General features: G+C 41.8%; 2 long non-coding RNA genes across 4 annotated transcripts; both read left to right on the top strand.

Annotated features, from left to right (window-relative positions):
• Positions 1–214: 214 nt before the first annotated feature.
• Positions 215–2963, top strand: LOC120440363. Of its 3 annotated transcripts, XR_005613189.1 has the most exons (6): positions 215–449; positions 632–752; positions 1484–1685; positions 1797–1974; positions 2410–2553; positions 2651–2963. It is a non-coding gene; the product is annotated as an uncharacterized LOC120440363 (long non-coding RNA). The 3 variants fall into 3 exon arrangements; XR_005613187.1 differs by lacking the exon at positions 215–449 and having other exon boundaries at positions 522–752; positions 2651–2962; XR_005613188.1 differs by lacking the exon at positions 215–449 and having other exon boundaries at positions 522–752; positions 1797–1946; positions 2651–2961.
• Positions 2964–4372: 1409 nt separating this feature from the next.
• On the top strand, positions 4373–5997 carry LOC120440196. Its single transcript, XR_005613060.1, has 3 exons — positions 4373–4804; positions 4902–5012; positions 5499–5997. It is a non-coding gene; the product is annotated as an uncharacterized LOC120440196 (long non-coding RNA).
• Positions 5998–6538: the final 541 nt, after the last annotated feature.

Raw genomic sequence — 6538 nt, 5'->3', positions numbered from 1 at the left:
ACTCCAAAGCATGTACAAACTCCAAAACACATAAAAACTCTGAAGCATGTACAAACTCAGAAGCACGTACAAAACACAACAGCAGTGCTCCAGGATGCTAGGCTCAGTGAGCAGAGTGAAGCTGACCCCCCACCCACTTGAAACGTAAAGGCAAATAGGCGGAGCGGTTAGTGCTACGTTTGTGCAGATTTGTGCAGTTAAAATGAGCGTTTGTGCTGCTACGGTTTCTGAGATATAATGATTTTAATTATTACGGCCTACGCTGTATAACACCAGTGTCTGTGGCAGTGAGTTTCAGCAGCTGTGGAATTTTGCACTTTTATAGAAGACTGTCCACTTTTTCTAGGCTTGCTGCATATTAACTTTAATTAGTTTACACTTTAGTAACACAATTTATTCAGCGGAAAGGTCGATATGTCTTTTGTTACCAGTGCAGAAACGTACACAAGGTAGGCTAAAGTTTTTATTTTTTCTGTGGCAAAACTGAGTTTCATTTGAAGTGATTCACATATACCTAAATTATTATTATTTTTACATACCCAGTTGGCCTCTATGATTTTGTTTTGAATTATATATGTTCATTATTATTAATGTAGCTCTCTCAGAAAAAATGAAGTGTTTGCTTTGATAGGTTGTTACCTACGTGTAGAAAACTGAATATTCCACAGCACCTAGGCCAGGAATGTTCAACCTGCGGCTCTAAAGCCACATGTGGCTCTCCGGCCCCTCCACTGTGGCTCTTATAAGACCAAGTAAGTTATGTTTTATTATAAAGACAACAAGAAAGGGCTTTGGTTTAATGAAATATCTGCATTGACTATTCACTGAATGTACAAGGGTTTTAAAAGTGGTTTAATGTTTCTTAGCTTCAAATCTGTTTACTGTAATTTTCAAGTTAGTTGCCCATCTTTCCTAATTTTCAATTATCATGGAAAGGACTCACGTAGCTGGCTTCATTTTAACAAATACTTTTTTCCGTTATAAAGCTTTGATGATTCATTTTCTTATCAAATCTAAAAATTAACATTTTTATTTACATTTCCATAGCTTACACGATACAACAACTCATTTTCTAGATATTTATAAGCTTTCTTTTTTAGGCTGTAGACAGATTTTGTAGCAGCAGGGGAAAAGGGGCCCTTTGAACTGAAAAGGATGCTGACCCCTGACTTAAGCCACCAGGTCAAGACACAACAAATACAGAAAAATTATTGACAGAAAAATGGAACGGTTACTTTCAAGGCTACAGGTGAAGGTGAATGGGTGTGTAAAAGCAAATATGCATCAGACTGACAAAGAAAACAGTGTTAAATGATTTTTAATTTAGAACTTTAACTTTATGTGCAAAACTGAACTTACTGATAACACACACTAGACATTCAAACACATGTAACTGTAATGAACCAAATAAAACAGAAAAATGCAGGCAGCACTCATTATACCGTGTATAACGCAGCATGGGGTTGTATTTTTTTCTTTTCAGATGCTCCTGTCACTCCATTTCCCAGGTCATCATAGCACTCCCACACACACGGAGCTCTCCTGCAGTATGCAGTGTAATGGCCCAAACCACCAGTGGTCATCTTTCCATGGAAAGCAATTAATGCCCTCAAAGTGAACGATTTTCCTTGGAGAACCAGGTTGGAGGGAAATTCGTTCAGGGGAAATTCTGTTTGGTTTGCAAGGTCAGTATCAATCCACACGATATCTCCAATGTTGTAGCTGTGAGTAACTGTCCCTGCACAGAGCTCATTTCCTGTGGTGCTGTCTTCTGTTTTGAATTCTGATGGACACAGAGATGGATTGGAGAGTGGCCTGAGGCAGGTAGACTCAGGTAGGCCAAGTCCTGCTTCCACAGCCGTGCCAAGATGAGCCATACCAGACTCTTTGAGGACAGAGATGGCAGGAGAAACAAATGGCACTTCCCTTGTCATCCCTTTGCTGAGGTAGCAGTGCTGTGAAGAGCAGTGTTTGGTAAAATAAACACTTCAATTCAATTCAATTCAATTTTATTTATATAGCGCCAAATCACAACAAAAGTCGCCTCAAGGCGCTTTATATTGTACAATAGATCGCACAATAATAAATACAGAGAAAACCCCAACAATCATATCATATGACCCCCTATGAGCAAGCACTTTGGCGACAGTGGGAAGGAAAAACTCCCTTTTAACAGGAACAAACCTCCGGCAGAACCAGGCTCAGGGAGGGGCGGCCATCTGCTGCAACCGGTTGGGGTGAAGAAGGAAAACAGGATGAAAGAAGGAAAACAGGAAAACACTTGAGATGTTCCTCATTGTCTTAGCAATTACAGTGGAGACATTGCACTGAGCATCGATTTGGATTGCACCAGACCTCAATGAGACAGCTTCAAACATTACACTAAGCAGCTCTGCTCTCCTTCTGTAGGTTTGTTGGGTCACACCATCTGTGGCAATGGCTTTCACCAGCTGCAGGACTGGGTTTTCACTGTCTTTCAGAACAGCATTTTGAAATGTTGAGCTGTCACAGAAGGCACAACATAAGCACTGAAAAAATGCATCAAAAGCACAGGTATTGAGCACAGAGATTGTCGATTCCCCTAATCTAATAGGCTGATGGAGGTTTCCACTTTTTAATAATCCCACTTTCACTCTTTTGGCCCCAAAAGTTTCATCTGCATGGAGCCATTCGGTACATGAAGAGTGTCACAGTCTGGCGGGAGCAGACTGTATGAATTGAAAAAAGGACCCAAATGCAGACTCCAAGGAACAGGGAGCAAAACGTGAATGATAACAAAAAGAGAGCCGTTTAATGAGGCTGGTAAAAGGTACAAACAAAAGGCAAGGCAAACTGAAGCAAAATTAACACAAACCTAAACTGGGAAATCTAAACAAACAATAAGAAAAACCTAGACAAGAAACTTGGAGGCGAGGCATGGCATGGCAAACATGGCGTGGACAACAGACGACCTGACAAGGGCCGTTTATCAATGCCCAAGTACGCGAGTACGTACTCGCGTTCTCGGTGAGTACGTACCCGCCGAGAACGCGAGCACGGACTCGCGATATGTACAATTGGCACACCTGCGTACGTGATGATGTCACAGGTCCGGAGTTTTACTGCCGTCCCCTCCTAATTTAACTGTGAGTAACATGTTATGAAGCTTAACTGTAATCACAGCCAAACCAGTTTACTCAGGAACAAATAAAACACTGAAATAAACCAAACATTAACATTTAGAAGTGATCTAAGTGACTTATATATCATTTGTAACCTCGGTAGTGAAACCTCTATTAATAAAAATAGTGTACATGTACATAAATGTACATACCTTAATAAAAACAAGCAGGTGAGATGTTAGAACGCTTTTATTTCTATTTTAGTGGACACTCAATACTATAGACAGCTGCTGGGGTTTCTTTAACCTGAGTAGTGAGAAGTCCGCGAGCGGGGGGGTTGAAAAACGATGTGCCGGGAGTCCGCTGTTGAGTTTTGGACGAAATGCATTCTGGGATATTTAGCTGTACCAAGTCCACACCGATGCATGCTCGATAAAACGGGCGGATCGAGAACACATCCGGGACTTTTTCGCGTTCTCGGCTTGATGCGTACTTCGAATTGGAACAGTACTTGGTCTCCGACTGATGACGTATCACGAGTACACGAGAACGCAAGTACGCACAAGTACGCATATTGATAAACGCCCAAGGAATGACTGAAGACACATGGACTAAATACACAGGAGGATAATGAAGGAAAATGGAAACACATGGGGGAACAGCTGACACACATGAACATAACGACGTCACAAGAGGAGAGTAAAACTAAAAACATTGAACATAGGAACACAGGACCCCTTCAAAATAAAACAGGAAACAAAGAGACGACACAGACATGACAACATGAACTTGACAACATAAGACTCACAGGCATGAAACACATGAAGGGCAAGGGAGACTTCACAGGGGTTGAAAACACAAGTGGGAACTAATAAGCAAATGAACATAGGAAACCTAATGAGCTTAAACATACTATAAACATCAAAATGAACTAAAACTCAAAACACTGGGTCATAAGACACAGGATCGTGACAAAGAGAGGTAGGAAGTTCTCTTCCTTTTTTTGGGTGGAACAGCTAGGCCCCTCCAGTTCTCAACTGCATCCCCATCAGCCGGAAGAATGTTTGTGGCAGCATCAAATCTCACAAACGGGTGAGCATCCATTTTTATTTTGTCTTCCGCACTATGAGTCGTCATAGATCCAGAATTGGCATCTGTGACTTTCAGTGATCCCACTGTTGCCTCATCTTTGACCTTTTCTTTTGCAGAACAAATCTGCATATTTCCCTCGATGAAGGAAAGATGACGAGCAATGAAGTGATCGACTCGAACAGGCAAGTTTTCATGTTTGAAAAGTCCGTGTTTTATGTTTTTGAACTCAGCTTCAACAGTGGCTGAACTTGCTGTGATGCTGGTGCTTTGGAAGAGAGGGACCATTATTCCTGTCCAGAGTGGCAAGTAACTTGCCAGTCTTATTATATGAGGAATAATCTCAGGGAGAAAGTGAATATTATCTCTATCCCCGTTTGCTGCAGCAAGTGACCTGCTCTCCTCACATATTTCTGTTACCCACTGTCGTAGGTCTGTCTGGATCTCATCCACTGAATCCACTCTCTCACTTTCCTCCATCTGTTCATCTGGAATGATGATGGAGTCTTGAGCAATTTGGGCTTTCAGGTATTTCTTGCACCTTTCTGAGGGAAGAGGGGCTCCAGAACTGTCATCACCTTCTGCCTCACTGAGGGCCACAACAGTGATAGCACGTAGGAGCTGTTTTGCATGGTCCAAACATTGTGACTGAAGAAGTTTTGCTAATGACCTGACAAAGAAATCTTTAACACGGTGTGTTTTCTTCTTCAGGCAGTCCCACTGGCATATCATCTTGATGCAGTGCACAACATCAACCCTGATAAAACATGGGGGGAGTTTGGCAGACTGGGTTCCAAGAAGGACATGAAAGCATTCATTAAGGTAGGACTTCAGATCAGGATGAGGAGTGAAAGCCTTGACCAGAGCTCCCAGAATTGCCAGAGAAAAGTCACTCATAGCTTCCTTTGGCACAGGTGCACCTGCACGAATCCATTCTGTCAACCAGTTTGCAATGGCATTAACATCGTGTTTCTCTGACAGCATTTGCACCACTGGGACACTGGGGCAATTGTTTTCTTTCAGAATACCTTGATAAAGGAAGATATGGCCAGATTTGCCATTTGGTCTCAGCAGTTTTTTCACAACTGAACCGGTTGCATCAAAACACACAGTTGGGGGAGATTTTTTTGACAATGTCTTATAAACATGCATTTGTGTTTGACTCCAGTAGTGATAGAAAAACCTGTCCAGTCCAATATCTCGGATGCTACCACTGTGAGGAACACTATATTTTAACAATTGCAGAGATGCAATGGGGTCCTTATCTCCTAATTCCAAGTCTTTTCTCTCTTGTTTGGCTTTTCGCAGAGTGGCCAAATTTGGAAGGTGGCTTGGCTCAGGATCTCCAACATCCATCAGATCTGCTGCCTTCGCTGACCTCCATACAGCCGGTTCCATTCTGCCCTCACACAGCTCTTTAGAGATCTGTTCACGCAGGTTTCCAGTAATGAACCGCTTGGAGTGGCCAGTGTGCAGGGAGAGATCTGTATTTCTCATGAAACACTGGAGCACCATTGGACTATTGATTGCTGGCTGTCTGTCACATGTCATTTCTAACTGGCCATGACACTCCTTACTGATGTCCAGATAATTATTGTTGACAGTTGGATGGACCTTTGCTCTTCGGAACACAAGTGTACATGTATTTTTGATCTTCTTCCATATAAGATCGTTGATGATATGAGTCCAAGTGCCAGGTTTCAAAATTGTGTATTCCCTTTTTTGGGTAGGAGAAAACTTGTCATTGTATTCAACCTTTTCAGGAATAAATTTAACCCAGTCCTCAAAAGGGACTTCTAGTTCAAAAGCTTGACAGTTTTCTTGTCCAGGAGAAATGCAATGTGAATTTAACTCTCCTTCACTATTACTTTCCTGATCACTGATTTCCAAAGCTGACCAGATGTTGTGTCTATTTAGCTTCACAAAAGTGTACAGGGCCTTTGCTGACATCTTGTCTTCTAGCTGCTGACTCAGCTCTTTCCAGACTGATGCAGCTGGAGTGGCTATTTTGCCATTTTGGACTATGGCCTCTTTTGAATTGCAAAGAATTGCAAAAATGGAAACTGTTAAGGGTTCGAAATTGAGGGAAGATACAAAACCAGAATAGTCCAGAAGGGTTGGGTCAAAACAATAATTTTATTAAACACACGCGCGGGAAGATAGTTACTGCACAACATCAGCAAGGATCTTCACCCAAAATACATTTTCAGATTGCTTTTATAATATCAGGGTATTATGACGCCCCCTCATGCGTTTACAAGCACATAATTTGCATCTTAAGAACATTATTTGCCTCTTTTACAGACAATGATCAATTTTAAGAGATAAATGCAGACACAAGAGTTCCT

This window comes from Oreochromis aureus, linkage group 5 (assembly GCF_013358895.1).
Source record: "Oreochromis aureus strain Israel breed Guangdong linkage group 5, ZZ_aureus, whole genome shotgun sequence".
NCBI lineage: Eukaryota > Metazoa > Chordata > Actinopteri > Cichliformes > Cichlidae > Oreochromis > Oreochromis aureus.
This window is presented reverse-complemented; position numbering and strand designations above follow the sequence as displayed.